This window comes from Myotis nattereri, assembly GCF_964212035.1.
Source record: "Myotis nattereri genome assembly, chromosome: 8".
Classification (NCBI taxonomy): Eukaryota; Metazoa; Chordata; class Mammalia; order Chiroptera; family Vespertilionidae; genus Myotis; species Myotis nattereri.
The window spans coordinates 25,860,717-25,879,583 of record NC_138083.1 but is presented as its reverse complement, the minus strand read 5'-3'; the positions used below and the strand labels follow the sequence as shown (position 1 = coordinate 25,879,583).

Below are 18,867 nucleotides of genomic sequence, written 5' to 3'. Positions count from 1 at the left end.
GGATATTGCCTATAATATTAGAGGTGCTCAATAAATATTTGTTGAAAGAATAGATTTTATCTTTTAAAAATTCCTTTATAGCCCTCTTCCCTCTGCCTTTTATACACAGCCATGGAAAGCCAGCTATTTTTGTGTTTATCCAGGCTATTCTGTTTGCCTGCAATGCCTCCCAGCCTGCTTTCTCCACCCGTCTTCTCCAACCAGTGAAAGTCTTCCCCAACCAGTGAAAGTCTTCCCCTCCCAGAAAAGTTCCTCAGAGACTCAAGGTTGTCTGAGTCTTCATATTCATGTCTAAGTCTCCTAACTTCTACCCCACTCAATCCAACACTTGCTAACATGATGCCTTTCATTTGTTATTTTTGCATCATTGAATTTCATAAGCTTTCTCTTGCCATATAGACAATGGCTTCTTGAAGACTAGAACCATGGTATACACTTAGTTTGACTGTGGGTTTTTAAAATCTTTCTCACACTTAGCTTAGTGCTTAAAGCATATTAGACATAATTATGAGTTGACTTAAAAGGGAAGCTTTTAAACAATATTTGTTGGCCCAGAACAGTCCTACTTTATCTGGGAATAAATATTAATAGCTCTCTCATTTATTCTCAAACTTATCCTGGTTTGAACAATAAATTATGTTTTTACAAGTGAGAGCCAACATTGATACAATTAAACATTGGCCATCAAGCGTCTCCAAGTGCTTGACAATAGCCCATGAGGTGAGAACTGTTTGACCATTGTGATCAATTGACATGCGCAATGCCTTTGCTACTTACTCTATTATTTGGATTTATAAAAGAAGATATCAAATCAAATAGTATGGCGAGTTGGATAAGTGGCTTGATTAATCTTTTCAGAATGTCAACAGATTGCTTATAAACCTTTCTAAGAAGAGAAGAAAAAAATTGTCTAAACCCTAGCTGCACGTCCCCACTTTCTACTTCTACAGCCTTTCACATATGATTTCTTTTGAAGTTTATAACTCTCCTCTTAAGTAAATCGTGGTGGTAGATACTAATTTCTATTTTAGAAATAAAACATCTCCATGGATTTTAGTGCCATTTGGGCAGCCAGAAAGAGAAGCTGTATATCTCCTCTTCCCCCATTAAAATCCATGCTCTTTAGTTATCCTTTCACACCTGAAGACATTCACTTCCCTTTCCAATAGAAATGAAAACACTAGTTGCAAAAATCAAAAAGAACTTCATCCAAGAAATGTTTGCAGACATGACATTTGCTATGCTTCCTAAGCACAGGGGTAATAATGATCATACTTTCCACTGACATCACACTTTCCACTTTCTTAGGAATAAGCAGAGGAGGTGTTTTCACTTTGATTCACTCTGTCCTTGGAAACATTAAGAAGGGAGCTCAACACTGCATTGCAGCCTGAAAGGGAGGGGCAGCCAAAAATGACTGAGGTCACCTGACTCCCAGGTCAGGTATGTTTGATTCTGCCAAATGAAAATTTCATAAAATAAAATGCCAAACTTCCCATGAAGGTTACTGTCATGAAATTTAATGTGCCTTTAAAACACACACATAAAATAATTGGAATTTGACACGAAACCATCTTCTAATTTTCCCTATCTTTTCTTAAGTTATAGATGAGCAAGGTAAGTGCTCTCTAGAGATTCTGAGTAGTTTTATGTTTTGAGCACTATTGGGAGGACAGGACTAAAACTTTCCATTAGGAACAAAGCCAATAGGAAGAGGTGAGAGTGTCAGCCGTGGGCTGTGACAACACAACAGCCTTCTCTGTGTCCCCTGTATTTCAACCAGAGCTCAGGCTCTCATATTTCATGCCACGTAAGCAAGAAGCTGCAATAAGCAAGTAGGACCACCTACACGTGTTTGGAATGCACAGTCTTGACTGTGTCCTTAAAAGCCTTTACAGGCTTAAGGGCTCAGCACATGCTTCCACTTCTTCAGTTACTCCTTTGGTTTCCACTGCAGACACTTTCTCCTTGGCCCACATTCTGCCATGAAGAGCAGGTGCCAAACAGGCTGGGATCTCTGATGGTCCATCCCAGTTGCTTCCTGTTGGGGCTGCACTTGTCCTGGGGCATGAGAAGTAGCAGAGAAACAGACTGTGGTACCTATTTTCCTCCCCTAAGTCTATTTAGAGAACTTTAAAGAAATATCTATGTAAATGAAGGGAAAAAGGTTTGTCTGCTATGATTTTTTTTTAATGTGCAGAGATTGGGATACTGCAGGGAAAGGTATGGGACCAGTATAAACAGTAAAGCTCCCCAAAGCTCCACTCTTTCAAGTTTTTAGGGTTTCTAAAAAGCTCTACATGTCTATGATAGTTAAAAGAACTCCTATTTCATACGTGGAGAACCTGGAAGACTTGGACAAATTGGACTATCATGCCAGCCAGAAAGAGGAAGCAGAATGCCTTCATCTCCATACACATGTGTATTTGCCATGGAGACATTGCATGCTGGGGAAGAATGGGAAGAACCAACTTTCAAGCTCCCAGTTCTCTCACACCTGTGATAACAGGGATGCTTGGAAACCTCCTTTAAGTTGCTCAGAGGTCATCCCTGAGCTTCAAACTCACTGTACCAACCATGGCTGCCCATTGAGTTATTTATGTACTATTTATTGCACATAGAATATAGAAATCCCCACTGCACTGTTTACAGCCATCAAACCATCCCCTGCCTCCCGAGACAGACCACTGCCCACACCCTACAAATCTTCTGTGCACCCTCTAAAGTTCTAGCACCATAAACTAGTATTTTTTCCAGTTTTCAAACCACAATATAGTTTTGTCTATTCTTGAATGCCATGCAAATGGAGTCACACATACATACTTTTATGTGTCTGGCTTCTTTGGCTCAACATAATGTCTGTGAGATTCATCCATGGTGTTGTATCAATAGTGTGCTCTCTTTATGGTTGCAGGTATTCCATTGAATGAATAAACCAATATTTCTTTATCATTCTTTTGTTGTTGAACATTTGGCTTTTTTTCAGTTTGGGATTGTTATAAATAGATTCGTTATGCACTCATTTTTCTTGGATATAAACCTAGGGGGTCTACGGATGAGTCATAGCGTAGTTTTGTTGAGAGGCTAAGTTGTTTCCATGTTACACACACAGAATGTTTGCTGTGCCTGTAGCTTTAGTCAATATAGTATCCATTAGGCTTGTAAGTTTTACTAAGGAGAAAAAAAACACCAAGCAAAAAACCCAGAAAGCAAAAGCAAAAATAAGACATAAAAGTTGAGAGAACCAAGATGGCGGCATAGGTTAACGCCGGAGTTTGCTGCTTTGAACAACTACTTCAAAAGTGAAACTAAAAGACAGAACGGACATCACCCAAAACCACTGGAACGCTGGCTGAATGGAAGTCCTACAACTAGGAGGAAAGAGAAACGCATACGGACACTCAGAGGAGGCGCAGTGCTGAAGTCAAATTCTGAGGTGCGGAGTGCGCGCGCGCGGAGCGGGCTGGCGGCGGAGGGCGCGGTTGGCGTTTTCAATCGGGAGGGAGTCGCAGACTCTGAGCTCCAGATCCGGGCGAGTCTTTAGGGACCCAGACTCAAACGGGAGAAGAGGGACTGCCTGGCTTCGGTCAGAGCGAGTGCAGCTTTCTCTCCGAGCTTTGCAGCGGGTGCTGGGACTCAGAGAGGCAGAGCCCCTGGGGACAGGACTGAGAGCCGCCATCACTGCTCTCTCCGGCCCACCCTATTGATCCTGTGCGACCCGCCCCGCCCAAGCCCTGCACAAAGGCATTTGCCGGATAGCCTCAGGCAAAGGCTAGATTAGCACCTCCCTAGAGGACAGAAGTTCTCTCACTGCTGACACAGCTGATTCTCATAGCCACTTGGCCTGGAGGTCAAACCCTCCCTGGAATTAGCTACAAGATTTAACTATAAGACTGCGCACAAAGACCACTAGGGGGTGCACCAAGGAAACATAACAAAATGCGGAGACAAAGAAACAGGACAAAATTGTCAATGGAAGATCTAGAGTTCAGAACCACACTTTTAAGGTCTCTCAAGAACTGTTTAGAAGCCGCCGATAAACTTAATGAGATCTACAAGAAAACTAATGAGACCCTCGATGTTATATTGGGGAATCAACTAGAAATTAAGCATACACTGACTGAAATAAAGAATATTATACAGACTCCCGACAGCAGAACAGAGGAGCGCAAGAATCAAGTCAATGATTTGAAATGCGAGGAAGCAAAAAACACCCAACCGGAAAAGCAAAATGAAAAAAGAATCCAAAAATGCGAGGATAGTGTAAGGAGCCTCTGGGACAGCTTCAGGCATACCAACATCAGAATTATAGGGGTGCCAGAAGATGAGAGAGAGCAAGATATTAAAAACCTATTTGAAGAAATAATGACAGAAAACTTCCCTCACCTGGTGAAAGAAATGGACTTACAGGTCCAAGAAGCGCGGAGAACCCCAAACAAAAGGAATCCAAAGAGGACCACACCAAGACACATCATAATTAAAATGCCAAGAGCAAAAGATAAAGAGAGAATCTTAAAAACAGCAAGAGAAAGAAACTCAGTTACCTACAAGGGAATACCCATACGACTGTCAGCTGATTTCTCAACAGAAACTTTGCAGGCCAGAAGGGAGTGGCAAGAAATATTCAAAGTGATGAATACCAAGAACCTACAACCAAGATTACTTTATCCAGCAAAGCTATCATTCAGAATTGAAGGTCAGATAAAGAGCTTCACAGATAAGGAAAAGCTAAAGGAGTTCATCACCACCAAATCAGGATTATATGAAATGCTGAAAGGTATCCTTTAAGAAGAGGAAGAGGAAGAAAAAGGTAAAGATACAAATTATGAACAACAAATATGCATCTATCAACAAGTGAATCTAAGAATCAAGTGAATAAATAATCCGATGAACAGAATGAACTGGTGATTATAATAGAATGAGAGACATAGAAAGGGAATGGACTGACTATTCTTGGGGGGGAAAGGGGTGTCGGAGATGCGGGAAGAGACTGGACAAAAATCGTGCACCTATGGATGAGGACAGTGGGTGGGGAGTGAGGGCGGAGGGTGGGGCAGGAACTGGGAGGAGGGGAGTTATGGGGGGAAAAAAGAGGAACAAATGTAATAATCTGAACAATAAAGATTTAATTAAAAAAAAAAAAAAAAAAAAGACATAAAAGTTATTTTCTTTGACACACAATAATCAAATTGCCATGCAGATAGGATTTACTTTCTGAAACTCATCAATCGCAAGCTACATGTCGTTTATTTGAACCTGTCTGCAGGGTAAATTAAGTTTGCAGGTTGCCTACAAATGTGTTTTGATTCATTACACAATCGGGTTTTTTGTTGCTTGAATATTTTTGTTTATTTTAAATAAATCAATGTTTAAAAAATGGCAGATATAATATCAAAAAATCCAGCTTTCTAGTTTCTCTTTAAAAAAATTAGACATCTAGTCAACCTGCGCTACATTCCCATCGAGAAATAACAGACTTGGGTTAAGTGCCACTGCATTTCGAAAGGCATAGCTTTCCCTGTTTACACAGTTCCCACCACCACCTACTGCTTTTTATACTGCTTGGTCTCTGTGGGCATGAGAACGCCATGACTTGTCAGTCAAGTTCATTCACATTTCTCTCATTGAAAATACAGGAACTTGGCAATACCAAAGATGAGAGTGTTTGTTAAGAAGTTGTCTTTTTAGATCTCAAAGTATGAAATATGAGGAGATTGTTCTAAAAAGTACTATAGACTAGCCTGCTTCCAATCAAAGGCTGAAGTAAGAGGGACAGCTCAGCATATGTTGAGTCTCAGCATTAAATGTCCAAGAGGAAATGCATGGAAAGAAGAGCCAGCTGAGCTTGCTTCACTGGGGAAACTTCACTCAGGATATGCACCCACAGGCTCAGCATTCTGATAAAATCTATTAACCATGTGAGCAGGATATTTGACAGTGAGAAAAGCAGTCCTTCTGATCTGTTCAATTAAATACTTCCTGGACCAAACCCAATTCCATTATGATTGGTGCACTGGGCAGTTTCTAACTGCATTTAGTAATTTTCATGCTGCCAAAGATGTTAGGAGGGAGCCAAAGTGACTTCATTTTGATATTATGCAGTCTAGATAATCTGAAGATTCCTTATGCTAAAATACAAATATATCCCGGATACATTTTTAAAATGAAAAATTAGGTCACTAGATTGTCAAGGAACTATCTGAACATCCCTTGACCCACCTAAATACATGAGAGAGAAATGGAACCGGAGAACCCATTGAGAGAATAAACTAATGCAAAAGGCAGGAGAGACCTAAGGGAACATGGCGATAACAACACTAATCCAGAGACCTGGCCTTAGACCCTTCCCAAAGTAAGGCAGGGCAATTAAGCAAGCCTGAGAGACAGGACCTGGAATGGAACTTTGAAAGAAGGTGAAAGTTACCCCTGACTCTATTTATAGGAAACAAAGCAATACTCTCCATAAAAACATCCCCAATTTAGGCCCTAAGGATTCCCACATATATAATCAAGCATTAGCTACCACACAAGGAAAAACATCACCAATAATAAAAGTTAACAAACTGGCTTCTACATCATGGTACTTTGTGTCTTATAAGTAGCAGATAAACACAAAATAATAATGTATAAAGTGTAAAAATTACTAAAAATGGAATAAAGATGAACATGAGCTGACTGTCGTGATTCCTTTGCCATCTGTGAAGTGAGTTAGATGTGGGAACTTGGGAAGGGACAAGGATATTCCATGGTCATATTTTCTGGATTTTTTTTCTCTTCTGATTATTCAAATTGTGCAGCATCCCAATCAGCCATACAATTATTTTGTTGCAAAGATTTCCAGGCTCTCTGAGCCATTGTTGATCTTTGTACTCCAGGGAACCCTGAGTGGCACTTTAAATTTGCTACCGATTATGGTAGTAAAGTCTGCTTTATCACTAACAGTAGTGCTACTACTCAGTCTCTGAGTAGCAATACTAGGAAGCTCACCCCAGCAATACCAGGAAGCTCAACTCCCAGCATCTCTAAACATCTACTGATGACAGCCTTTAGTTTTTCAAAGGAGCCAACAGCCCTCTCCAGAGAACACCTTACTGTTTTGAGGAATGAAGTGTCCTCTGGGCCTGCATAGTCAGTTAGGCACATACTCAAGTGATAGGTTCTGAGATTGTACCTAAAACCATCCTAACATCATTCTAACTCTCTTCCCTAGGCCATCTGACCCCTTTCTCAAGGCTGTGTCAAAGAAGTTGTGGAATTGTCTTCTCCATTTGCTATGGGTTATCAAAGCATACAGGCTTCAAATAACCATCCTAAAAAACTATCAAGTGTCATTGACAAATTGATTGAATCTTGAGTTATGAGTGAGGGCCCCTGTATCAATAAATCATCTCTGACCCATCTTTAGTATATTTTGCCTTCCCCCAAATACATTCCAAGTCCACTCTCATGTGGGCTCTGATGGCACATATCAGCCAGGTACTTCCATTTTTCAATGGGTAAGCAACTTCTTCCTGGACAAGGGCTGATATGATATTTCTTCTGCTGAGATACTTCTTTTGGAGCAATTGGGAGTAGCATAAAATGTCTTAAGGAGAATAAGAATCATCTTATGAGGCACCTACTCTTAAGCCATCAGGTGAGGGAGGCTGTTCCTCTGTCAGGGGAGAAAGCATTGCTCCTGTCTTCTAAGATGGTTTAGGGGAATTTAGGAACTCAAGGTTCTCAATATCATTGAGCCCATGAACTCAACCTAGGTCTCAGCATCCTTGTCAGGGCCACGAGTTTGACATAGGAGACCTTAGAAAGCTGTGCGGTCTCCTTTGCAGCTCTGCCAACCTTAAAGTGGATCCTGGGCCTGGATTTCATCACAGTCTGCCCTGGAATGACCAGAGACACATCTCTTTCAAAGCTGCCATAGAGTATGGTGATGGATGGAAACTACCACCTTTTGTTGGAAAGCACAAATGTCAAATGATAATGTTGTACATCTGAACGCTGTAAACCCCTGTTACCTCAATTTAAATAAAAAGCTGCCACAGATGACCTCTGGCTTTCAGAGCAGGCCTGAAGTTGGCAATTAACTACCCTCCGCCTAACTTTTTTGTTGTAGGTCAAAAGAAAGGAGGAGAGTAGTCACCCTACTCCACAATCATCATTGCAATGATCATTTATATTCATAGTTTATATTCATTGTAAACTGCAGCTACTAGACCTCCCAGCACCTGACCTTCCACTTAAGTCTTATCTCAATTTACTACAGGTGAGAGCTTAAATAATTGTGATGCTGTTTCATTCCAATTTACCACCCATTCACGTGCGTGCACGCACACACTGTGGTCACTACCGCTTTCGGACAGGTTAGTAAATCAGTTCCAAAATCCACAGGGTATCCTTTCTACAACCATTTCTTTTAGCTCAGTTTCCCTAGGAAACGGACCGGGAGGCAAGCATTAAGTGCTAATGCTTTAACTAGAATATGCAATCTTAAGGTTGGAGAAAGACAAGAAAGGAAATGAGGCAGGGAAGGACAGAAAGCAAAACAAGGTGATGTGTTACTATCCTGACCACGGCATTGCCTAAGACATGAAGAAACACAGTCAGTAGGCCATCAAATGCATCTGCTAAACGACATGGGACACCTCTAGGCACGCTGTACAGCAGTGGTTCTCAACCTTGGCTGCACATTAGAATCACCTGGGAATCTTTTTCAAATCCTGATTTCTGGGCCTCATCCTCCGGAAATTCTGTTTCTTTGTTATGGGGTGGGGCCACAACATTAGTAACAAAAAAACAGAATTTCTGGAAGATGGGGCCCAGAAATCAGGATTTGAAAAAGATTCCCAGGTGATTCTAATGTGCAGCCAAGGTTGAGAACCACTGCTGTATAGGGACATACGCCTTGGAATGGGCCATCAGAGAGAAACACGGAGAGGGAATGCATCTGCTTTACTGCTCTCTCTCACAGGACAAGCTGCTAAGGATCTTTGTCAGCAGCTCTCAACCAGGTACAATTTTGTCGCCCAGGGCGACATATGAATAAAGATATTTTTTTGTTGTCACAACTGGAGAAGCTACTGGCAAGTAGTGAGGAGAAACCAAAGATAATGCTAAACATCCTATGATGCACAGGATAGTTCCCACACAAAAAATTACTCCGTCCCAAACGTCGTTAGTGCTACTGTTGACAAACCCTGTTCTAGGTGCCGGTGATGCCAGGGGAGCATGAGAGGTGCATACGATGTGCCTGACAAAACAGCCCAACAGAAAGACGACACAGAAGCTATTTCACAGGGAAGATAACACAAAAGGAGAACAAAATGCGAAGAGATACAGAACCTCATTAGCAACCAGGGAACTCAAGTCATGGTGAGATACCATTTCACACTCAATTGAGTGGCAAAAATTCAGATATTGAGAACGCCATGCACAGGGCGAATGGCTCTCAAGGGGAATTCCCACCTACTGCTGGTTGGGAGTGTAAATTGCTACCATGTCTTTGGGAAAGAGTTGAGCACACACTTATTTATGGTGACTACTCAGCACTAAATATCTTGGAAACTAGGAAACTCCTCAGATCTAGGAAAACTGGGATGATTGGTCACCTGCCCTATCTCATATCCTAGCAACCCCTTTCTGTCTATGTAAACCTGAAAAACAGCTGCACGGGCACTGGGAGATATAAAAACAAATGATCATAGTATTTTCATAATACAGAAAATGGAAACGATAGAAATGTCTATTTACAGGAGAATAAATAAATTGTGATATAGTCACACAATGGGATATTATTTAGCTGAAACATGAACTACAGCTATATGTAGAAACATAGGTGAACTTTAGACACGTAAGTGTTCAGTGAAATGAGCAAATCTGCAAACTATATGAATATGAGATCATTATCATAAAGCTCAAAAGGAAGCAAAAATTAATAACATGTTCATGTTTGCTTCTTTTTTAAGCCAGGAATTGACACAAACTTAGGATAATGGTTATCTTTGGAGGGGAGGTGGGGAAATGGAATGGGAAGGCATATGCTCTCCAAAGAAGAACTAATAAACTAATCAATGATTAGGTTCCTAGAAAGTGTTCACTGGATTTTGTATCTTTGCTATTGGCTTTAACTTTTATTTACCTTTAGCTATGTGTTTTTGTTTGTTTACTTTACCTCTTTAAAAAGTGCCATCTTTATCTCACTTTTTAGAAATAGCGAACAAAGAATCACCAACATTTCCAACAACAGTGGCTATTTGGGCCCGGGTTCTCCATTCGCGGGTCTTGCCAGCATTTATTTCTGCAGTCAAGCTCCCATTTTGACTCCAGGGAGCCGGAGATGCTAATGTCAGTCTGCTCAGCCTCACACTAAAATCTGCTGCCCCTGGTGACCTGCGAGCACATCATACTTCAAACGCAGGGCCAGGAGAACAGTAAAAGTCACTTAGGAAAACTGTACAATAAGGCTCCTATTTAATTCACACAATTCAGTCTCAGAGTGAAAATAATCCATAAACTGAAAATTACCATTTCACATACACATCCCGATGGAATTGCATGTGCACAGACCCAAATAAAAACCTGCCCCATAAACTTGGTCTTGTGAGAGTCCAGAGCCTTGGAATTTCAGTATGGGACCATAATGCAAAAATCCTTGATAGGTTCCCACAGAAACCCACTCACTATGCTTAGCCTGTTCACGGAAGGTGCCTCACACAGAAAGATCTTAATCACGTAATCTGCACCTTTGCATTACCCTCCTGAAGCCACCAACACAGAGGCTGAAAATCCTTGCATTTAGACCCACTCTTTTTTTTTTTATGATGAAAAACACATTTATTTTATTATTTTTTATTTCTTAAAGTATTACAAAGAGTATTACACATGTCTCCTCCCCCCCCCCCTTGACATTCCCCGGCCTCCCCCACGCCCCAGTGTCCTGTGTCCATTGGTTATTCTCATATGCATGCATACAAGTCCTTCGGTTGATCTCCAACGCCCCTCCTCCAACCTTCCCCAGGGTTCCCAATGTAGTTTGACGGTCTGCTCAATGCTGCTCTGCCTCTTAAACTCACTTTTTTCTCCAAGGTAGTTCCTTCTTCCATCCCTCCCCTCCATCTCTCCTCCCTCTTTTCCTTTATGAAATCCTACAAATCCTTTCATAAGAGAAAAATCTTAACCATACTGGTACAGTAATCTGTCCACCCAACCATTCGCTGATTTATCTTTCCATTTGCTTATCACCTTTTCATAAGCATATTATTCTGCCTGCAAGTTAACATTTATTTTCCTGAATTCTTGTACATTTATAATAATAAAAGCATAATATGCTAATTATACCAGAGCCAAAGACCTTCCGGATGTCATTCCGGCCATCCTTCTGGATGAAGCCGCATCAGCAGGGGCTGAGGCAGAGGCAATTAGGGGCTATCAGGCATGCATGCAGAGTAGTTAGGGGCCATCAGGCAGGCAGGCGAGTAGTTAGGGGTGATCAGGCAGGCAGGCGAGCGGTTAAGGGTGATCAGGCAGGCAAGTGGTTAGGGGTGGTCAGGCAGGCGAGTGGTTAGGGGTGATCAGGCAGGCAGGCAAGCAGTTAGGAGTCAGCGGTCTCGGATTGCGAGAGGGATGTCCGACTATCGGTTTAGGCCCACAGGGATTGGGCCTAAACCAGCAGTCGTACATCCCCCGAGGGGTCCTGGATTGCGAGAGGGTGCAGGCCGGGCTGAGGCCCATGCATGAATTTTGTGCACCAGGCCTCTAGTTTTATATATTTCTTGTTATCTCATGGTGCTTGACCCTTCTCTTTCCCTCACCACTATATGCCTTAATTGCCAAGTCACCTGACAGCATTATGGGACATTATGTTTCTGTGTTTGAACGTACTTTCTTTCTTGCCTTACATGGCTTTCTACTTTTTCTGGCTCGGGAACACCTACTCACCCCATGAACTTCAATCTGGATGTTTCTATTCTTGGTAGACTGCAACCTAGATCTTCCTTTTCTTGCTCAATGTCCTTCTGAAATGTGACCCTGAAGCTCCTCTCACCTAGAGGTGGAGAATCTATTTCCAGGTAGCCCTGTGATTTCTTTTGCCTATACAATGCTGCAGAAGTAATTGTTCTAAGCTTAGGCCTCAAGAAGCTTGCACACTTTTGTTCTCTCTCTCTCTCTCTCTCTCTCTCTCTCTCTCTCTCTCTCTCTCTCGTTAATCCTCATTGGAGGATATTTTCCCATGGATTTTTAGAGAGAGTGGAAGGGACAGAGAGAAACTTCAATGTGAGAAAGACACATAGATTGATTGCCTTCCACATGTGCCCCAACCAGGGCCCGGATTGAGCCAGCAACTCAGGTATGTGCTCTTGATGGAATCAAACCTGGGACCCTTCAATCCTCGGACCGACGCTCTATCCACTGAGCCAAACTCTCTAGGGCTAGTTCACTCTCTTAAACCTTCTTTGGCCACTGTGTGAAGAAACCTAGTCTGCTGGAGAACTGAGCCTGCTGGAGAAATGAGCTTAGCTATGTCTAATCATGTAGACTATTCAGTCCTCCAGCCAATGTTCTGCTGATTGCAAATGGATGAGTGAACCTGGCTAAGATCTGTCAAAAACCTGGCCAGATGAGACCTTCTCAACTTAACCCATGACTCATAAGCAATAATGCTTATTGTTTTGAGCCACTAAGTCATGGTGTTACCTTGTTAGGCAGCACCAACTAATCATCCCTTTCTTGATTCCACTGACAGCTACTAGTATAGCATACTTCCATTATAGCCCTTACATCACTACACATTTTCCTGTCTTTCTCTTCCACAAATGTGTGAGCTCCTTGAGAATAGGGAAAAAAAATAAGTAGCAACTGCCAACTCTTCAATCAGAATAAATATCAATAATTAATTACTTAATTAAGGGTTACAATGATGCCCAAGGGATGATTTTGGAGGCACACCAGAGCTTGAATCCCAATTCTGTTTCCTATATGTGTTATTCCAGAGAAATAGGATAACCTTGCTTGACCTTATCTGCTCATCTATAAACTGAAGACTATAATAGGATATGCTGCAGGACTGTAGTGATAAGATATATATCCCCACCTCCCTCAACTTGGCATAGAGTGAATGCTCAACAAGTAAGAATTAAATGATAAAATGCACATAAGCATTTAGTATAGCACATGGCTTACAGTTACTCAATAAACAACAGCTCTAGTAACATGATCTTGATTATCAGCATTGTTGTTGTAACACTTCTTATAGCAGAAATTATAGGTGTTGCACCCATATCCCCTTGGAATTTATAATTTCTGTGCATGCTTACCTGATGGTGGCTTCCAATGGCAAATACTCAGGACTCTTTGCCTAAGAGCTTCCCCTGGTTGCTGGAGTCCCCTTGGTCTACATATATGGTAGATGACAAATACCTGGGAGTTGTTATGCTCCTCTTGGTTACAACAGTGACAATGTACCTTTTCTATCTCCTCTCTTTTTCCATCTCACATCTCCACTCCCTACAAAAGCATACTGGCATCACCTTCCAAATAATATTTAAATATTTTGTCTTACCATCTGATTGTATGGAATCCAACCTACGACACTACTACTCTTTCTGTTTTATTTCATCCTTATTGCTCCAGAGTCAAATTACTTCTTCCTAGCCTTTTAATGATCTCCCCAGCTAATCAAAAGGTTGTATCCAACCTAGTATATGACAAGACCAATCAAGAATATGGTACAACATTTTTAGGTCTTCTCAGATGTATTCACATGGCTCAATTCTCTGAATATGTGAAGAGAGGGTTAAATTGCAGTTGATCTTGGGTACCTCTGTGCTTATCTTAAAGGGCACCTGGAACCATGGCATTGATTCTTGGCCAAGACAGAAGTGAAATGCACCAGCTAGTGATTTACAATATGCTGTTAAAAGTCCCAAATTCCCCCAGAGGCATCCTGCACCAGCTTGTCTACACTGTTTATTGAAACTATATGGATTGATGGTTTGAACCTGTTTACCTATTCACAAAGCCTGCTTTTAGCTATTGGAGCTGTGAGATATGAAATGCCCCGCAGTAAGCTTGAGCCTTGGCTCCCCTGAGACGAAGGTGTCGCACATGTATTTCGGTGGTTCGTGACCAGAAAATGAAGTGTGTGATGGAGAAAGGACCCTGGGAGCTGTACCAGCAAGCCTCAAGTCCTCTCTGATGTTTTCCAGACTTGCTTTTTCCTGCTGTACCTTATCCTTTATCCTTTGCCTTTATCACAGCTTTACATGTTTTTCAATTGCCTGACACTGTAGAATCGCTGCACTGAGGCTGGTTTCTGACAACCAAAGCCTTTTTATAGGGTCTGGGGTAAAGGGAGGGAGGGTTGGTATAGCACCCCAATTTACAGCTATTTCAGAAAGTTGTCAGAACTGGAAAGCAGGGCTCTTAAAATGTTGTTTGGCTGAGTTATGAAAATTTTTCTGAACAAAAACATTGTGGTTGTTTTATGTTCCAACAAAGGTTGCTGGATTATTAAAATCTTGGTGCGACCTGCTAAGGTCATCACCTAATTCCTTATCCTCTGACCCCTCCTCTTGTACAATGGGCACATACTTCAGCATAGGAAGCCCTCACTGTGGGGGGGATTAGTTTCTCTGGCCAACATTGTTAAATCCACATATTCTTGTCTTTTTAAAACACCAATTTTAAGTAGTATTTTAGTTTTTCCCTCAATGTCCCACCTAGGAATAATCCAATATAAAGTTTCAGTCTTAAAGTCTAAACCTCTAGCCCAGCGGTTCTCAACCTGTGGGTCGCGACCCCTTTGGAGGTCGAACGACCCTTTCACAGAGGTCACCTAAGACCACCCTCATATCAGATATTTACATTATGATTCATAACAGTAGCAACATTACAGTTATGAAGTAGCAACGAAAATAATTTTATGGTTGGGTTACAACATGAGAAACTGTATTTAAAGGGCCAGAAGGTTGAGAACCACTGCTCTAGTCCTTGAAATACTTACTCACAGGTTTCTTATCAGGAAGAACACCCTTCACACTGCCTACCTCTCCTCTTCTGGGCAACAATGTTCTCAGAAGTGAGAAACCAGGCAATGAGGAGGAGAGGAGTTGCAAAAGCTTCTGGAAGGCTCCAGTTGCCAGGTGTTATAAGACAACTTGCCTAGAACACGAGGTTTCAGGGAATAATTTTATTTCGTTTCACAATTTGACATCAACTCCCTGTAAGTTTCAAAAGCAAGGCCACAAACATATACACCATAAGCTGTTCTTTCAAACAGCAAAGTAAATTACCATTTGAGTATTGTATATTGAAACACAAATGAGCAGCATACATATCATATGACAATCAGAATTATGTTGGGGATTCATAGAAAGCATTGGCAGTTATCTAGTTTAACCTACCTGAAGTAGATGCAAAATATATTCGAAATCCATCTATCCCCAACGACACGTCCCTAAGCCAACTGCATTATCTCTTAGGTAGGTGGCAGCTAACAACTCTCCAAGGGTTCTATCTCCTTTGAAGTCAAATGAACTTCACATCTCAAGGGCTTGCCAATGTCATCTCCTACCTCATGCTTCTGCAAATCCCATCTCAAAGCAATACAGGTCTGCTTTTTGAGCCTTGAACATATCCATCCAGATCCTGGTTCACGGCACATAAAGGGTCCGATCTTCACACCTTGACTCAGCTGGCTCTTCTTCATCATTCAACTCTCAGCTCAAAATTATCTGAGTGGCCTTCTCTGACCCCTGAACTAAAGTAGCCCCAATCACCCCAAATCTCATTATCTGTTCACCATGTTAATAAACTTTATTAATGTCTGCATGGATTTCCAATTTTTTGGCATTTATTTACTTACTCTTCTCCTTCCACTAGACTGTCAGCTCCTTCAAGGCCACAACCTTGCCTTTTTTTTGTTCACTCTCATATCCCTAGTGCTTAGAACAATTTGCAGGCACATAGAAGTCACCCAATAAATATTTGTTGAGTAAATAAATGTACTTTTCTGCATGTTTGTTATTGCATATTTTTCTTTTTTTATTGAGATATAATTGACATATAACATTATGTTTATTTCAGATGTATGACATAACGATTTGATATTTGTATATACTGTGAAGTAATCACAATAAGTCTAGTTAACATCCCTCACCACACATAGTTACAACTCTTTTTTTTCTTGTGATGACAACTTTTAAGATACACTCTCTTAGCAACCTCCAAATACACAGCCTGGTATTATTAACTACTAGAGGCCTGGTGCATGAAATTCGTGTATGGGGGGTGGAGGGTGTCCCTCAGCCTGGTCTGCATCTTCTTGCAATCCAGAACCCCTCGGGGGATGTCCAACTGCCGGTTTAGGCCCAGGATCAGGCCTAAATCGGAAGTCAGACATCCCTCTCGCAATATGGGACAGCTGGCTCCTAACCACTCACCTGCCTGCCTAACTGCCCCTAACTGCTTACCTGCCTTCCTGATTGCCCCTAACCACTCTGCCTGCCTGCCTGATTTCCCCTAACCATCTCAGCCTTGGCCTCCGTCTCAGCGGCTTCATCCAGAAGGACGTCCGGAAGGTCGTTCTGCTGTCTGGTCTAATTAACATATTATGCTTTTATTATTATAGATTATTATAGATGGTCACCATACTGTATATTACATACCAGGAAATACTTCACTTTATGAAGCTTGTAACTTTTGACCCCCTTTAGCCATTTGGCCCACCCCTTATGCCCTCCCCTGCCTCTGGCATCCACCAATCTGTTCTCTGTTATCTATGAGTTCAGTTTTTAAAAATGTTATTATTTTTTTTTTTTTTAGATTCCACATTTAAGTGAGATCATATGGTATTTGTGTTTCTCAGTCTGACTTATTTTACTTAGCATAATGCTCTTAAGGTCCATCAGTGTCATAAACAGACAAGTTTCTTTCTTTTTTATGGCCGAATACTATTCCATTGTGGTATATATGCAAACTTTACAATAAAATTTTAAAAGGCAAACCGATAGCATAATGCATTCCCCTACCTTTTTGCGATGGCTGTGGCTGAATCGGACTCCAGAGGAGTGTGGCTGCTATTTGCGTTGTGCAACTCTTTGGTGGAGTTCTTCAGTGTTCTTCATTTTCCCCCCGTGTCCATTTTGGCAAGAGGTGGAAGCATTTTGCCACAGTGTATTTCTGTAACAACATGGTACCTCCATGAGTCAGAACCCCGCCAACATTATGCTCAGTTTAAAAATAAACATATGACCTCATTTACAGCACATTCTCCTGCATGCTGTACATCCTTTCCAAACTGTCTCTATCACTTCCTCTGGCGTACAGCTACTGCTCTGTCTATCATTACCTGACCGCAGCCAGGCAGTGTGAGACTCTCCTCAGCACCTTGCCTGCATCTTTCTCCAGTTATCCCACAGCGAGTCCATGTCTCCAACATGGGGAGCCCCATGGGGATGGGAACTGTGCTCTTGGTCCCTGAATCTCTGGGGCCTAGTCCACTGACTTGCAGTCACACATGTTTAATACAGTCACGTCTCATTGTCTGCAGTAGCTATGTTCTATGAAGTTGCCAAAAACACCGAGCCACTGCTTTTAGGGGAAACTGGGATTAAGTTTCTGCTCATCTCTGGCCCCTAAATTTCTATCAATGGACCAATATATAACCTTGGTTTGTGGTTTTATGTGTGTTTCTTTTGAAAGACACCTTATTTAATATATTGTTGATTCATTAACATTCAACTCACAGCCAACAGCACTATAATGCATGCCTGAATGAAACTTATCTAAGACATATATTCTCTCCGTAAGGCACACCACAGCCTCCTTTCAGTTAGAACACTAGGCAACCCTTCAGCACTAGGCTAGGGAGCCATTTCAAACAGCAGAATCACCAACAAAAAGCACAGGCATGCAAATAACCTGAGAAGGTGAATTTGCAAATAAAAATCCATCTAGAATAATAAAAGTATAATATGCTAATTAGACCAGATGTCCTTCTGGACGACCTTCCAGATGAAGCCGGGGCTGTGAGGGAAGCCTGGGTCCTGGGTGCCAGAGGGAAGCCTCTGCCAGCAGCCAGGAGAAGGAAGGCCTACTCTTGCATGAATTTCGTGCATCGGGCCTCTAGTAAATAATAAAGATAGACTGTATGCACATTGGCTGAATCAAGGTTATATGTAGATCCATAAGTTCCCAACTTTGCTTCTAGTTCAGCACAGCACTACTATTTAAATGAGTAAATAACAAATACTATGGATAGGGTAGAAAGAGACTAAATCCAGATTTTATGGGTTTATAAAAGGTCCAAGAACTGAAAGCACTTATTTTCTCCTAACCTATTAAAAGGACACATTCCAGATCCTAGTTCTTTTCTTCTTCCTGATATTAATCATTGCTCATCCAATTTTCAGACAAGTGCACAGAAACTTTCCCGAAAATAATTATAGGTTTATAGTCCACCTATTCACTATGGGAAAACTCTAACTGCTCCCAGGAGACAGTTCCATTTTTCTCCTTAGATCATAATAAGAAAGACCTGCTTTTATTTTATTATATGCATCGGTTAACTGTAGGCACAATGTACACACTTAGCAGACTGGCATTTTCTGCAAAAATGCCAATACTCTGTGACATAAAAAATGAAGGCTTTACGCTTTAAGTATCTACTTTCTAGTGCATTTAAAAATATTTAAGAGTTCCATGGGAATTCTAATTTTAAAGCAGATTTGTGTTTTAAAGTGTCTGCAAAGATTTTCCCATTAAGTTTACTTCTCAGTATGGCAAAGTGGTTATATTTAACCTCGATTTATTTGTAGTTCATGGAAAGGAACTTGTTAGTAAATCACCTTCTTAAAAGCCTGTTCTATGTGTCAA

The 18,867-nt window shown here is 41.4% G+C and overlaps 1 protein-coding gene across 3 annotated transcripts in view; it reads right to left on the bottom strand.

Moving 5' to 3' along the window:
* The window catches only part of PAK5 (p21 (RAC1) activated kinase 5), a 287,427-nt gene that overhangs the window by 121,073 nt on the left and 147,487 nt on the right, over nt 1–18,867 (bottom strand). For all 3 annotated transcript variants that reach the window (XM_081097391.1, XM_081097390.1, XM_081097389.1), the window contains exon 2: nt 17,022–17,172. The gene's annotated coding sequence lies outside the window, so the exon portion shown is untranslated. The remainder of the gene's footprint in view (nt 1–17,021; nt 17,173–18,867) is intronic.